The 15337-nt window shown below is 55.2% G+C and overlaps 2 pseudogenes across 2 annotated transcripts in view; one reads left to right on the top strand and one right to left on the bottom strand.

The window, feature by feature from the left end:
- Positions 1 to 15337, bottom strand: part of LOC149852950 (DLA class II histocompatibility antigen, DR-1 beta chain-like) — a 298803-nt pseudogene that overhangs the window by 131512 nt on the left and 151954 nt on the right. The gene's annotated exons all lie outside the window — the stretch shown is intronic.
- LOC149852954 (antigen-presenting glycoprotein CD1d-like) lies at positions 11403 to 13789 on the top strand (annotated as a pseudogene). Its single transcript, XR_016439327.1, has 6 exons — positions 11403 to 11461; positions 11581 to 11886; positions 12238 to 12519; positions 12770 to 13063; positions 13411 to 13509; positions 13599 to 13789. The product of XR_016439327.1 is annotated as an antigen-presenting glycoprotein CD1d-like (transcript).

Below are 15337 nucleotides of genomic sequence, written 5' to 3'. Positions count from 1 at the left end.
TGTTCAGGAATATGGAGGCAAAGAATTTGTTAAAGAGGTCAGCTTTTTCATTTGCTGCAATCACCAGATTGCCAAGCCTGTCATGTAGGGGCTGAGTGCTACCTGGTGCCTTCTTCTTACTCCCTATGTATTTGAAAAAGGACTTTTTGTTGTCCCTAATTCTGGTTGCTAGCCCTGTCTCCATCTTGGCCTTGGCCTTCCTAACAGCCTCCCTGCAGTCCCGAGCAATGGAGGTGCAATCCTTCTTGGTGATAGCCCCTTGCTTCCACTGTTTGTATGCCTCCTTTTTTGCCCTCCGGCCCTCCTGGATGCCTCTGCGGAGCCATGGGGGCTTCTTAGCACTCCTGCCCCCTTGGTGCGCATTGGGACTGACTCCCTTTGAGCTCAGAGGATCGTCTCCTTGAGGAACAACTACCCGTCTTGGACTCCATCTCACCGAAGCTCAGACCACAATGCCTCTCCTACTAATCTTCTTAGTTCATTGAAGTCATCCCTCCTGAAGTCGAGGACTTTTGCCTTGCTTGCTTCTTGCTTTCACCACCTTGCACTGGGTAGTAAATTCCAGCAGGCGATGATCACTGTCACCCAGGTGGTCGCGTACCTGCAGTCCTCTCACCAGGTTGTCGCCAGTGGCAAGGACCAAGTCCAGCAAGCCATTTCCCCTGCTGGGACTGTGCACCTCCTGGGTATGTGGAGGTCCTGTATCCCAGCTAGGAACCTACTTGAGCGCTCGGACCTGGCTGACTGCTACTCCCAGCAGATGCCTGGGTAGTTTAGGTCACCCATGACAACCACATCCCTTGTCCTTACAGCCTCTGTGAGTGGACTTGAGATTTTCAGGTCCAGCTCATCCCCCTGGTGAGGCCGTCTGTAGTAGATGCCCAGTATCAAGTCCCTTTCCCCATGACTCCCTTGCATTCTTACCTAGAGTGGCTTAGTTTGACCCTCCTCTGACCCCATCCTGATCATCGAGGACGTGTATTGCTCTTTGACAGAGCGCTACAACCTCCCCCCACCCCTTTTTTCTCTGCTTTGTCTTGCCTATGCAGCCTATAGCCCCTGATGCCCATGGCCCAGTCATGGGTAGAATCTCACCAGGTTTCTGTGAGCCCTGCTAGATCTGGGTTTTTGCTAGCTAGCAGGAAGGCGAGTTCCTCCTGCTTATTCCTCATGCTTCGAGCATTTGTGTAGAGGCATTTGAGGCCTCCTGTAGGTGCATGTACTGCCCCCTTGTTCTTAAACCTGCCCTGGCCCCTGTCACTTATTTGGGTACTACCTGCACATGTCCCCTGGCTTGATGGTGAAGTGTCCTCATGTTGTTCTGGATCCCCGTGCCCCAGCTAACCTAGTTTAAAGCTTGCCATCTGAGATCAGGCAGCCTGGAAGAGAAAACACACTTAACTTTCAGGGAGAGATGAAGCCTGTCCCACCCGAGCATGTCCTCTGTATGGAAATGTGGGTCATGGTCCAAGAATCCAAGGCCCGCCTGGTAACCCCAGCTCTGAAGCCGCTGGTTGACCTCACCGATGCCTGCCTTGTGGCGCCGTCCGTGTCTGCTGACTGGAAGAATAGAACAGGTCTCCTGAGACCTGTTATACTTGACTGCCATCTAGAAGGCCAGCCACATCTTATTTACAAATATTTGCTCATCTTTACCTTGTTCCTGCATATGCCTGGCCACCATGGGCAGTGTCCTATCATTTTCCACAAATGTCCTTGCAACATCTCTCAAGATGGCCAGTAGATTTGTTTCTTGGCCTGATAAACCTTTTTTAGACGGTAAGGAACTATTTTCTCCCCATGCTGCCTTTACAATTTTTACCATAACTCCTGCTGTCAGTTTATCTGACTTTTGTACCTGGTTTAGGGAATAGAACCAATCCCATAAATTATTCCTGCAAGGGTCCCATGTTTTTAGCAGTGATAACTGCCTCCTGTGCAGATAGGAACTGAGTAGTGTGGGTGGTTGTTTGCCTATTCTTCCCCCCACACCCTGACACCACGCCTGCATGAGAAGTGTACCTCTTTAACAATAGGAGCCATAGGTGCCTGACAAGCATTGTTTAACCCTTGCAACTCACTCCTAAAGGGAGAATACACAGATGGTTGACAGGGAGTTGCACCCCAATGATCATCCTCATAATCATAATAGAGAGGATCTAGGTTTGGCCTGTCATCATCCCAGTCTTCTAACTAATTTTTGGTAGACCCCCTCCCCCCCGTTACATTCTTGCTGCCATAATTCCTCATGACTCTTTAACTAAGCTTCTATCTCCTTCATCTTCTGGCAGCACTGACTGATCAGACCCAGTTCTACCTTGAGAATCTTTTCAAACTGCCCACTCTGTGCTTTTTTCATCCAGTGCCTTCTGTTTCCACAATGCTGTTTCTTTATCTGCTTTCTCCTTTTAGTCCCGGAGAATTTAAACATGATTTTCTAATGTTGCAATTTCCAGTGTGTCTTTTAAAGACATCCCTTGCACTGCATTCATTCGTGCCTGTGTGACGGCTGCTGCTTCCCATAGTTTCTCTGTCTCACTTTTTGCAGTCTTAAACTACTATTAATTTTGTTGTACCTCTTTAGTTAAAGTTTTGTACATCAATAACAACCCTTCCAGAGTGACTCATTTCCTTCCCTTTTTCCTTGCGCAGGATTTATGCCCAGAGACTATCCAAGAAGACCACTGATCATGTAACTGCGGAAATGCATCTGGTACACAGAACACATTTTTATCCAAAGAACCCAGAGTAGTTTTGCCTGACATCCATTTCTCTAGCTCTGACAGCAGTTTTCTCACTGAGCCTGCTATCAGGTTAATCCAAGGGGTGTATGTGTGTGTGGGGAGGGTGGGGTATGTTCCTGAACCTAACTCAGTATGAGCACCCTGCCCCCGTAAAACAAGTTTTGCAAGCCTTAAATGCAGTGCTCAATAAAACCTCTCAGTCCAAGTGACTTCAGTAGGACCCACCTGGGGACTCACAATCTGTTCCTGGGCCTTAGTGTTAGAATTCAGGTGGTGGTATTGTAGTCATGACAATGGGTTGAACAAGAATAGTCTGTTCTCTGAAGAAAGCCTTTATTGTGGACAGCAGTTCACAATTTTAAGCATAAGACAAAAAAACAAGCCTAAGGGAAGACCAAATAAATATGATACCAAAACAACCAAACTGCTGAAGTTAAGGTGCAACAAAAGAAGGTAAAGAAACAATAGAAAACCTTGCTCCCCTGCTACTCTCTTTGCTCCCATGTCCCTTCTGTTACTCCCATGTTGCCTGCTGTGGCTTCTCCTTTGTTTTTCTGTGTTGCTCTGGTTACTCCAATGTTGCTCCTATATTATTCTCATCACTTCCATGTTGCTCTTGTTACTCTCATGTTGCTTGTGTGTTGCTGTGGTTACCTCCCCACCTCTCTCTGACAGTGGCGGGCCTGGGGGTGCCCAGGGCCCCTGCACCCAGTTTGGCTCATACTGACCCCTCCTTCTCCTCCTGTCTCTTCCCGGGTTTCCAGGCAAGACAGGCCCTTCTGGTCTCCTGTGCATCATGGGCCTTCAGGTAAGAAGACCTCCCTTTGGGAGGGCAGTGATGGGAGTTGGGAGGCGGTGAGGTGCCAGGTCTTGTTTGTACATGATCTCACCTCTCCCTCCTGCACCCTGCTGGTGAGTTGGGTCCCATGGGGGAGCGTGGACACCCAGCCCCCCACCCGCCCCAGACCTCTTGGTAAGCAGGGGATGCCAGGCCCCTCGGGCAAGCAGGGAACCAAGTTAAGAGGCTGGGGGGCAAGGAGTGGGGTGGGGGGGTCCAACAGAAACCGGGGGGAATATTTCATAGATTTCATAGACATTAGGGCTGGAAGGGACCTCGGGAGATCATCGAGTCCAGCCCCCTGCCCAAAGGGCAGGAAGTCAGCTGGGGTCATAGGATCCCAGCAAGATAAACATCCAATTTGCTCTTGAAGGTGTTCAGTGTAGCTGCTTGAACCACCTCCGCTGGCAGACTGTTCCAGACCTTGACTGCCATCAATCACAACCCTCTGGGTCCGACCAGCCAGCAGATCGTGGTGGAGCCAAGGCCACAACTGGCCAGTTTGGCCAAGAGGTGATCATGGGATACCAGATCAAAGGCTTTTTTGAAATCAAGATATATGACATCAATCTCTTCTCCCTTGTCCAGATGATAGGTCACCTGATCATATTGTGTTATAAGGGGGGGGGGGTGTCCAGTAGGGGGGTGCTCTGCCCAGTCCCAGCGCTAGGGGACTCTGTGCTATGATCAGAGCTGTCTTTCGGACACCGCACACTTGCTCACACTGCCACAGCCAGGCTGAGGCAGGCCTCAGGGGGGTTCTGGGAGGCGTGTGCATGTGTGTGTTGGGGGTGGGGGAGCAAGGCAGCACTTGTCTAATTTTCTCTGACCTGCATTGCAGGGAGGGCCCCTGCTCCACCGACTCCCCTGGCAAGGATGGCAAAGCCAAGCTACGCAGCTTCTCCAGTGAACGGGGGCTGCCTGGCACCCCTGTAAGTGCCCCCACCCATGCACTGGTGCTGCTGGGTTGTGACAGCTGATTCCCCCTGCAAAGAGGGTGGAATTGAGCTTGAGGGCATCAAGGGGCTGACCGGACCCATAGGACCCTCAGTGAGTACAACTCCCTCTGGTTCACCTGATCCACAGTGACCTTGGTGACCCCAGTGACTCACCCTAATCCCCCCCAGGGGATTCCCCAGTGAGAGAGGCGGCTCTGGGCAAGAGAGCCCCGATGGTCTCCTGGGGAGACCTGGACACCAGGGCCCACCATAGCCCTGCTGGAGAAAAGGATGTTCCCATGAGTACTGTGGGTGAGGGTTACATCCCTATTTGGGGTGTGAACTTGGTGGATTAGAGCAGGGCATGGGGGCTGGGAGCCTGGACAGTTGGGTTCTCCAGTATGGGGAGGGCAGGGGTATCAGGTGATTAAAACTGGCTGTGGGTTGGGGGGGAGCTGGGAGCTCTGGGTGCCATTCCCAGATGCCTGGGTTCTGTCTCCTGTTTTGGGAGAGGAGGTGGGCAGTGGGTGGTGGGGGGAGGTGCTGATGGGTTCATGGACGCCTTGGTCCCATGCCCCTCACTCTCTGCCCCTACCTCTCACACAGTGCAAGAAAGGCCACCATCCAGGGTCCTGTGGAGCTGCCTGGCCCCACAGGGCCCGCAGGGGGTCCTGGCAAAGAAGGTGAAAAAGTGAGACCCCACCCAACCCTCAACCCCGAACCTTTGATTCCCATGACCCCAGCTGTTCTAGATCACGAGATGCTCCTTTTTGCTGTTCTTGATCCAGAACTGTCCTCCCCTTGGTGCAGTAAATCCAGAACTGTTCTCCCCCTGGTGTTCTGGATCCGGATTCACACCCTCCTTGGTGTTCTAGATCCAGCCCCAGCCTCTCCTGGGTGTTCTGGGCCCACATCCCCTTTCCTGTTGGTGTTCTGGATCACTCCCCTTTCCTCTGTCATTCTGGCACAGGTGCCCCACCCACCCACTCACTGCCTGAGGTTCTAGATCAGACCCCTTTCTCCATCATTCTGGATCAGAGTGCTGCTCTCCTTGCAGCTCCAGATCAGGCATCTTGCCCTCCTTGCTGGCATTCTGGAAAAGCCCCCTCCTTCCCAAGGTTCTGGATCAGCCCCTGCCCCTTAGGGTTCCCCCTCTCACATTCTGGATCAGGACTCCCTGGTTCTCACCTGTTGTTTGAGCCTCTGCTACCATCTGCTCTGGGATCCTGTGTCGCCCAGGGACTCCAGCCAAGACTCCCACAGCTTCATCCATTCTAGATCATGTTCTAGATCTCCTCCCACCCCGATGCCATGTCTGTCCCTTTTTTCTTTTGCTCCATGGCTCTCTAGGGCGAGAACTCCCTTCCCAGCCCTCTGGGGAAGTGGGTATGTCCTGATGCAGACCCCCCCATGAGACCCAACCCCCTGGGAGCCAGGATCAGGGTGAATGTCCCCCCATGATACAGTGTCTCCCCTGCAGGGTCCTCCTGGCTCCCCAGGTTGAGGGGCATCAGGGCAAAATGGGCATGAAGGTAAGTGGCTCCTCCAGACCCAGAAGCCTTAGGATCCCTAGGTTTTTCCCTCTGACTGGAGAGGGGAATGGGGCTGGGAGTCCAGATGCCTGGGTTCTCTCCAGCTCTGGGTGGAAGTGGGGGCTGGGGGCTGGAAGCCTGGAGTCTTGGGTTCTCTGCAGTTCTGGGAGGGGAATGGGGGCTGGGAGCTCTTGGTGTTGCAGCTGCCAGGGTCCCCACACCGGGTCCCATGATGCTCTGGGCTCAGCTAGGCCTGGGGAGGTCCCAGCTCTGAACTGACCCCCTGACCCCTGTGCTGTGTCTGACCCTTCCCTATGGAGTGTGAGAGTGAGGGGGAACAGCCAGTGTGTGAGGCACATGCATGCCTGACACACCTGTTACATGTTGGGTTTCTTTGCAGGGCCACCCAGGACTCATCAGCCTCATTGGCCCCTCAGAAGAGCAGGGAGAGAAGGGAGTCCATGGCCTGCCTAGCCCCAGGGACACCACATGGCAGAAGGGGGAGACCTTGAGTAGGAGGTGGAAGTGTGTGGCAGGGTGGGGAGGGTATTTCCTCGGCTGGAGCAAGGGGAACCTCTAGAAGGGGCTGGGGGGCTAGTAAGGGCTGCTGCAGGGTAAATGTTGGGGAGTTGAGGGGTGTCTCCAGTTTTCTCTATCACTTCTATTCTCCTCCTCACAGAGCATTCCTGGAACCACTGGGCCCCGGGCCCTACCAGACCCCTTGGACTTCCTGTGAGTGATGCCTGACCCACAACAACTGACCTCCTGGCTCTGACAGTCCTGTCAATGCTTTGCAGGGACCCACTTTGCCCAGTGGTGCCAAGGGAACTATGGTAAGTGCCCTCCCTATCCCCTTCCCTCCAGGGGCTCCCTGTGCCCCTGCCATGGCCTGACATCCCCCCTGCCCCATGCCCATGCCCATGCCCATGCCCATGCTGTGCCTTGACATCTCCCTTCTCTGCCTCCAGGGCCCAGTGGCCCCAAGGGTGAGTGTGGTTCCCCTGCCCCCGCCCCCCAGACACCCAATGAATAACTGCCCCTGCCCTGCTCCAGCTGCCCCTGCCCCACTGACATGGTTTTGTTCTCTGCAGGTGCCCCCTGGGGAGGTGATCCAGCACCTGCCCATCCACCTGCCCAAGAAGAGGAGGTGGTCCATCGATGCCAGCCACCTCATGGAGGAGGAGGAGGAGGAGGGGGAGGGGGAGGAGGAGGAGGAGGAGGAGGAGGAGGCGGCTGAGGCTGGGCTGGGGAGGTAGGTGTGGGTGACCAAGAGCATGGAGGAGGTGTTTGGCTCCCTGCACACCATCAAGCAGGAGACCGAGCAGCTGCAGCACCATGAATGCACCTACGACAGCTCGGCCTACACCTGGTAGGACCTGCAGCTCTGCTGGTCTGGCTTGCCTGATTGTGAGCCCCATGGTTGGGAAGGGGTTGGGTGGTGGGGTGCTGTGCTTTCTTCCCAGCACTTTTTCCCTGGCACTGGGCACTTACTTACACAATTCCTCTCCTGTAGGCAGGAGCCACTAGGGGGCAGTGTGTTCTGGGGGTCTAGTAGGGGATGCTCTGGTGAGGCAGGCAGGCTGGGGTATGTCCCTAGGGGGCGTTATGGTGGTGCTTTCTCCCCAGCACTGAGCAGTTGCTTGCACCATCCCTCTCCTCTAGGCCAGGGACACTGAGGGGTACTGTGTTGCAGAGGCTTAACCAAGCAGGGGTGCTCTAGCTGAGCAGATAGGGCTAGAGTAGCTGCCAGGGGAGTCCAGCAGGGAGCTGTGTGGTCAGATAGGTAGTGCTGGGATGGACATGGCAGGCAAGGGGTGGGGCAGCCCCCTTGGAGGACACTAGGAGGTGTGCTGTGCTCTGGGTGAGCACTTGTTCACACAATTTCTCTCGTGCAGATAGTGGGCACAAGGGGGAACTGTGCTGCAAGAAGGTCAGAGAGGGGGCAGCTGTGGGCAGGCAGGATTAGACCCAGAGTGGGGTGGGGAGAGGCTGTGCCCTGATACTAACCCTTTTTACTCTGCCCCCCGGTGTGTACTGGATTGACTCTTTTCCAGGACAGGGGAGGACTCGAGGATCTCCCATATGTCCAGCCAGGGGGTTGGACCAAGCTGGTCAACAGCCCCAAGGCCCATTGCACCAGGGTCCCCTCCCCTCTGGAGCTTTGCAACAGGTATGAACGTCTTGCAGCTCCAGCAGAACCTGCAACGCTGCCCGCTTCTGCAGGCAATACTCACTTACAGCTACCCTCCCTGCTCTCCCTAAGGCCACACACAGAGTGGTTGTCATGGAAGACTCCCTCCTGAGGGGGACTGAGGGCACAATCTTCTGCCCTGGCCCCTTAGCCCAGGTGATCTGCTGATCCCCGGGAGCCCGTATCTGGGATGTAGCTGATAGGATCCCAAAACTCATCTCGCCTAGTGACCACTACCGTATGCTCCTTATTCATGTGGGCATGAATGGCATGGCTCGGAGCAATCCCAGCCAGGTCATGAGATGCTACAGGGCTTTCAGAGCAGGCCTTAGAGAGTTGGGGGCTCTGGTGGTGTTTTCTTCAATCCTCCCAGTTTCTGGCTATGGGATGAGGATGGAGAAGAGGATGGAGATAGTTAACCAAAGACTGCAGCCCTGGTGTCATCATAGAGGCTTCAGGTTCCACAATCACAGTCAGCTCTTTGGTGAGAGAGGCAGTGATCTGCTGGAAAGAGACGGCCTCCACCTCACTGCACTGGGGAGAAGGCTCTTCTCAGCCAGACTGGCTGCTTGATCGGGCTTTAAACTAAGCCTGCTGGGGGATGCGGGGACTACTGCCACATCAAGCCCACTGGGCAACTTTTGCAAATCCAGCAGGCCAAGGCACTCAAAGGAACTTACCCCTACCCCAGCCCAGGAACAATATGTAGGGAAGACTAGGGCCTGCAATGGGACACTTCTGTGCCTGTACACCAATGCCAGGAGCCTTGGGAACAAACTGAAGGAACTGGTCCTCCTGCTAAACAAGAATGACTATGATCTCATAGGGATAATGGAGACCTGGTGGGACTCCACCTATGACTGGGACAGAGGTATAGACTGTGATACTTTGTACAGGAGAGATCATGTAGACAAAGGGGGCAGGGGTGTAGCTTTCTTTGTCAAGGAAAACTACATATCCCTGCAAGCCAACATTGGCACCCAGGGTGGATGACTGGAGACCCTCTGGGTAAAAATCTGTGGTGAACATGGCACAGGGGCACAATGGTAAGAGTCTACTGCAGACCTCCTGTGACAGGTGTGCCTCTTCAGGGTCCGTCCACTAGTGACCCTGCAAGACTGGTTATGGGCCAACTGCCCCCCTTCTTGCCTGCCATACCTTGTTGTTACTTGCTTAATTAGAGGATGTTAATTAAGTGGGAGCTGCCCATTTTCTGCCCCAATGCCTGGGATGCTATCTGCAGCTCCTTTCCTCCCCTTATACCGCAGCCCAAGCCTCGCGGATGTACCTGACGTTGTTCGGGTCTGTTCCACTCTTGCAACCTGCACCCCACTTGCACCCTGGCTTGTCTCACAGCCTGTGCCTCACCGGTGCTCTGGCTTGTCTCTCATAACTTGCGCCACACAGGCGCTCTGGCTTGTCTCTTGCAACTGTGGCCCTCTGGCGCTCGTCAATCACTGCCCCCTTGCTTTGGGGCTACTCACACTGCCCCTTCTCTGGGCTTCTCACCCTGCCCTGGGGCTCAGGTGGCTGTAGCTATACCTGGCACCAAATCTCCCTCTTGGGGTCTCGAACCCCCTGCCAGGCTCAGGCAGCCTCAGCCTTGCCTGGCCTCCAATTCTTCACTCCCCTTTTCGGGACTGGGGTTAGTGCACCCCCGAATGCTGTACCTTCTCTGGCGCCAGGGTCCCCACGCTACTGTGGAGCCCCTATGAGGCCTCTGCCAACCCCTAATAGCCTCACCTGGTCGTCCGGTCTAAATTGTGAACACAAAAAAAACACAAGCCCCTGGGCTATAACATAAAATCTAAGCCGTCTGGCTAGAACCACATTCAATTCCTACCAGGGAATTCCCCCACCCCATAACAGCAATCAGTAACTTATTAGTAATTGCATTACCCTACCATACACACACTCATGCATAGATACATACATACATACGTTCTCGCAGATGACACACTTACATAATCTATCTCAAAGGTGATGCAGATAGGGATGTCCAGATGGAGCGGACTATCTGACTTGGCATGTACAGGCACGGGCTCTGGTGGTGAGGCAGGTTCTTCCCCCCATCATCCTTTCTCTTGCCTCCCTTTATACAGGTTGTGTTGTGGGGCAAGATTTCTGGATGCTTCTTCTTTAGGCACGTGCTGCTTGGTTGCTTGGTCGGCAAGTAACCAGCTTTTCCTTATCTCACCAGTTGCACGGGCATTTGGCCTTCAATGGTCTGCTTCTAATTGCTGACATTACAACTTCTCCTTTCTTAGCTGTTTTGTTTTTTCATATGATCTGCTTCTCCTTTATTACTCCACCATACTGTAGTCATACCCTCTATTGCTTACTAGACCTATTAGTGATACATTTTCTAACTGACTGGCTACATTCCCCACTTTGTGGCTAGGGGTATATTTTATCCCCAAAACTCATAAAATTAATTCAATCATACCCACATATATATTCAACAGATTAAATGTGATACTAAACAAAAACAAAATATAGTTTACATTAATTAATAAAAACAGCATTAATTCATAATAATCTAGTTTGCTAATATAAGGAAATAAGCTGTTGATACTCTGATAACAAATACATTACAGTATATTTATTAATATAATAGAAAGGCAACTTACTGTAAATGGGCTTCTGTATTAGTCAGACATGTCTCATTCAAACCCTCTGCTGCTTCCTAGACCTATTAGTGATAAATTTTCTAACCTAGTGGCTACACTGGGGCCTGTGGGGAGCTGTTGCTCTGTCGTGTAACTGCTATGGGGATCCTGGCAAACCTACCTGCCAAAGCCAGGGAAGTGGGGCCCAAGCTTGGGGTGGGTAATACCCCCCAGCAGCCTCAGGGCACAGGAGCGGTAAACCAGGGTTGGGGCAGTAGTAGGTGCTGTGCTGCAGAGGGGCAGAAGGGGCACTCTCCTAGGCAGCCCCAGTAGCCCCCAGTCCTAGATAGGGTTTTAAACATTGGCCCAGTATGAGAGGAAGGCGGCAGGGTGGGGACACCCAGGGCAGGGTGGAAGGGGGCCTTTCCTCCCGTAGCAGATGATTGGCCAAGCATAGATGTTGGCTTCTGTGGGCAGGAAGAGGAAAGGAGAAGTTGGTATGGGCGGGTGTGAGACCTACCAGAGCCCCACTCCAGGCTCTCCTGCGATGATGCAGCAGCTTCCTCTCCCCCTCCCTTGGCCTCTTTGTGGCATGGGGGGCCCTGCTCGGTGTGTGGAGGGCTCTGATTCTGTAGCTGGGGCTGGGGAAGACATCAGTTGCTGCATGCATGATGGGGTGCTTGTGCAAGGTTGGGCGTGGGCATTGCTGACCCTTGCTTTCTTTGCAGCCATCCCCATGGCATCCCCCCTGCCCTCCTTGCCGCCCCCCGGGGAGCCCCAGATCCTTCAGCTGCTGACGACCATGGTCTTCCATGACACCACCAGAGCAGCTGACACCCAGGGCACTGCGCTGCTGGGTGATGTCCCCACCCACGCCATGGACTGTGGTACCTGCCCCATTCGCTTCCACCAGCCCTGGGCCCGCCAGGGGCTGTCCCCCAAGCAGTGGGGTGACCTGGAGAAAGCTATTCATCTCTACCTGGCACTTATCACCAATACAGTTGTCACCGTGGTGCAAGGGACTGGCGTGAGCTGTGAGTATAAAGAGCTTGGGGTGGGGGCTGAGCACTGACATGCTCATTGCAGCTGTCTCCCACCTGGCGGGGTTGGGGCCACCAGGGTACTTGTGGTGCCTGGCACTGGACAATGCCCCCTTGAGTGGGTGCAGGGGGGACCCCAGCTTGCTTAGGGAGGCCCTGACACAGCCTGGGTATTTTAATGGCTGTCAGAGGAGGTACCAGGAGGATCTTGCAAAGCTGAAATGGTAGTCCAGCCACAAAGAAAGGATGGGGTGTCCCTGGCACCGTGCCACCATCTCTTCTCTTTCCCAATAGCCCCACCCCTGCTCCCCTGGTCCTGACAATGCACCCCTACTCCTCTTCCAGTCCCCTTTGTGATCCAGATCCTCATGGGCTGTGAGGTCCTTCCCAACGGCACCTCCCACAGCTTTTACCAGAGCGTGTGGGACAGGCACGACTTGGTGAGGTTCAACCTGGCTACGGGTGAGTGGGTGGCTGCACCAGGGGATGAGATGGCCCAGCGCGTTCGCCGTAGCTTCAGCCAGGACCGGGGCACATCCAGCCGGCTGCAGTTCCTGCTCCAGAACACCTGTGTCGCTGAGATCCTGAGCTTTGCCTACTACGGGAAGGAGACACTGAAGAGGCAGGGTGAGGCCAGACCTGCACTGGCATAATCCCCCCTGTTTAGCCCCTCCCCCCCTGCTCATCCCCCCACTGGCTGACATGGAGCTGCCTCTTGGGGAGGAAGCAGTTGCTGCTTCTATCCAGCCCTTGTCTGGGCTGAGATGCAGCTGCCTCCAGGATGAGGCACCTCCAGTGGGACCCTTCATGCAGCTGGATATGCAGTTGCCTCTTGTGCCATGGATACCCTAACCACGCCTCTCTGTGCCATCCCCAGAACGCCCGGTGGCCGTGGTGTTTGCCCGGCAGTCTCCCATCACCCCGCAGCTGCCACTGCTGCTGGTTTGCCGGGTCACTGGCTTCTACCCACGGCCCATTCACGTGACCTGGCTGCGGGATGGTGAGGAGGTGCCTCCAGGCCCAGGGCTCAACTCCAGCGGCCTCCTGCCCAATGCTGACCTGACCTACCAGCTGCGCATTGTCCTGGCCATTGATCCGGGAGCTGGGCACAGCTATGCCTGCCGTGTGGAGCACAGCAGCCTGGGGAGCCGAGGCTTGGTTGTGCATTGGGGTAGGTGCAGGGCAGAACTGGTTATGGGGGGATGCTCTTAGGGATGGGGAGTGGCCAGCTCCTTGGAACCCAGTGGCTGCCACCGATGGCTGGCTCCAGCCCCTGCCTCCATGCTCCTGCTTGGGTGGTGCAGGTTCCCTCCTCAGGGGCTCAGTTGTAGAGCAGCGAGGGACATGAAGGATGCAGGGATGGGATGAATAGACTAGGGGGGTTGGTGGGGCAGGATGGGCAGCCTGGACACATGCGTTCCATCTAAGTGTTGGGGTGGGGGGCAGAGGCAGCAGGGGCTCGTGGGGGGCAGGTGAGGGGAAGCTGTGGTTCCACCGCCGGCTCTCCCACTCTTTTAGGGCCTGGTGGGAACTGGGGAGTTGGCCTGGCTGTGGGCATTGCCATTTCATTGCTGGCTGCAGCAGGTTTGGCCGCTGTCCTTTGGTGGAGGAGACACCGTGAGTCCTTCTCCCTTCCCCAGGGGACAAAGGGATGGTGCCCCCAGCGCATGCATCCCGAGCATCCCCACCTCTGTCTCTCCTTGCAGGATACACGTGGCCAGAGCAGAGAGACAGTACGGGGCTGTAGCTGTTCCCTGCACCCCCGAGTTCTTCAGTGGCTGTGGTTCTTCACCGAAGTAAGACCAGCCAGGCCCAACACCCTTGGATCAGCAAAAAGGGGTTGGTCAGGGCAGAAGCCCGGACACATGGGTTGCATGCCAGCTCTGGGAGGGGAATGAAGTGGGCGGGGAGTGGTTAGGCACAGGCTGGGAGCCAGGGCACCTGGGTTCTCTCTCAGGTTACGGAGGGGAGTGCGGGCTGGTGCGCTAGAGCAAAGGGGACGGGGAAACAGGATGCCTGACTTCCCTCCCAGTTGAGGTATCCAAAATAAAATCCTTGGGATCAATGCTGACTCCTGCTCATCATGTCTTTCCTAAATCTGCCCCCAGGCAGGGGCATAGCTAACAGAGAGGGCATCCGCGGCTGCAGAGGCCCCTGCACCTTGGCCGGGGCAAGGTATTGATCCAAGCAGTGATCGCTCCCTCCCCCTCAGGCAGCTGCATGCCAGCCAGGAGGGCTTATCCAAGTCTGGCCTCACACTGCTGCTCCAGCACCTCCTTTGCATAGTAGATGAAGCTTAGGGCCTTGGCAATGGCAGTGTTACAGAGTAGGAATTGCAGCTGGCTGGACATACCCCAGTCCCGGTTGTATCCCTTGTGGACCCTCTGGGCTTCTCAACCCTGGTATGGCCCCAGTCTCCCACGGCCAGGGAGAAGCTCACCAAGTCCTGCCTATCCCGTGTGGTTCAGTACAAGCTGGGGGAGGTGCCATTGGGGTGGATCTTGCAGTCTGTGATGTTCTGGATCATGAAGGGGATGGAAGAGTGGGGTGATGGGCACTGTCAGGCTTGGGGAGCAGAGAGAGGGCTGATGGGGAGTCTACAACTTGGTGATGTGATGCCAGAGCCTCACAAACTCCATCTTCATAGCTGGATGATAACTTTGCTTTGCACGATCTTCCTGGATGGGAGATAGGTACAATGAGTGTATCGGTGCTCAGCCACACCCTGCACTCCCTGTACTTGCAGCCCATGCTGGCTTCCCACGCTGCCGGGCTTCTGGGTGAGAGCACCATGTAGAGATACACGGCTTGCTCCAGGTCCACACATTCTTGGGAGGGGACAGAGGTGTTGTAGTCCAGAAGGGAGGGGATGTTGTGGAAGAGCATGGTCATGATAGGCTGGAGGGTGTTGGACTCCATGGGGAGTGGAACAGGGAAAGCAGGGAATGGCATAGGGAAGACTTGGGGAAAGCAATGATCAGCAGTGGGACAATGCCCACCCCTGGTCTGGCAGAAGCCCCAGGCATGGAGCCCCTTGCACACTCGCTGGCACCGGCCATAGGCTCAGGATGCTCCACGCACCGAGAAGAGCGCCCCACACCACAGAGTCCAGGGAAGCAGAGAGGAAGCTGATGCAGTGTTGTAACCAAGAGCAGGGAAACAGTTGCTCTCACAGCTTCCCACGCCAGTCCAGCTGTTCCAGCCCTGCTGCTTCCCCCTGGGTTAAGGCAACATTGCTTTAAGCTCCTGTATAGAAGTGGGGGCAACTGGGGCTGCCTAGGAGAGTGCCCCTTCTGCCCCTTGCAGCACAGCTCTGGGGTACTTCAGGGAACTCCTGTGTCCCCAGGCTGCGGGGGGGGGGGTGCTTCCCACATGCATGTGGGCACCCCTGGCTCCGGCAGGCAGGTGCACTGGGGCCTGGGCCCATCAGGAAGTGCAGCAGTTA

The sequence above is a fragment of the Crocodylus siamensis genome, chromosome 15, assembly GCF_052110815.1.
Source record: "Crocodylus siamensis isolate JL-2025a chromosome 15, ASM5211081v1, whole genome shotgun sequence".
Taxonomy (NCBI): Eukaryota; Metazoa; Chordata; order Crocodylia; family Crocodylidae; genus Crocodylus; species Crocodylus siamensis.
The sequence above is the reverse complement of the archived record's forward strand: the minus strand, read 5'-3'. Positions and strand labels throughout refer to the sequence as shown.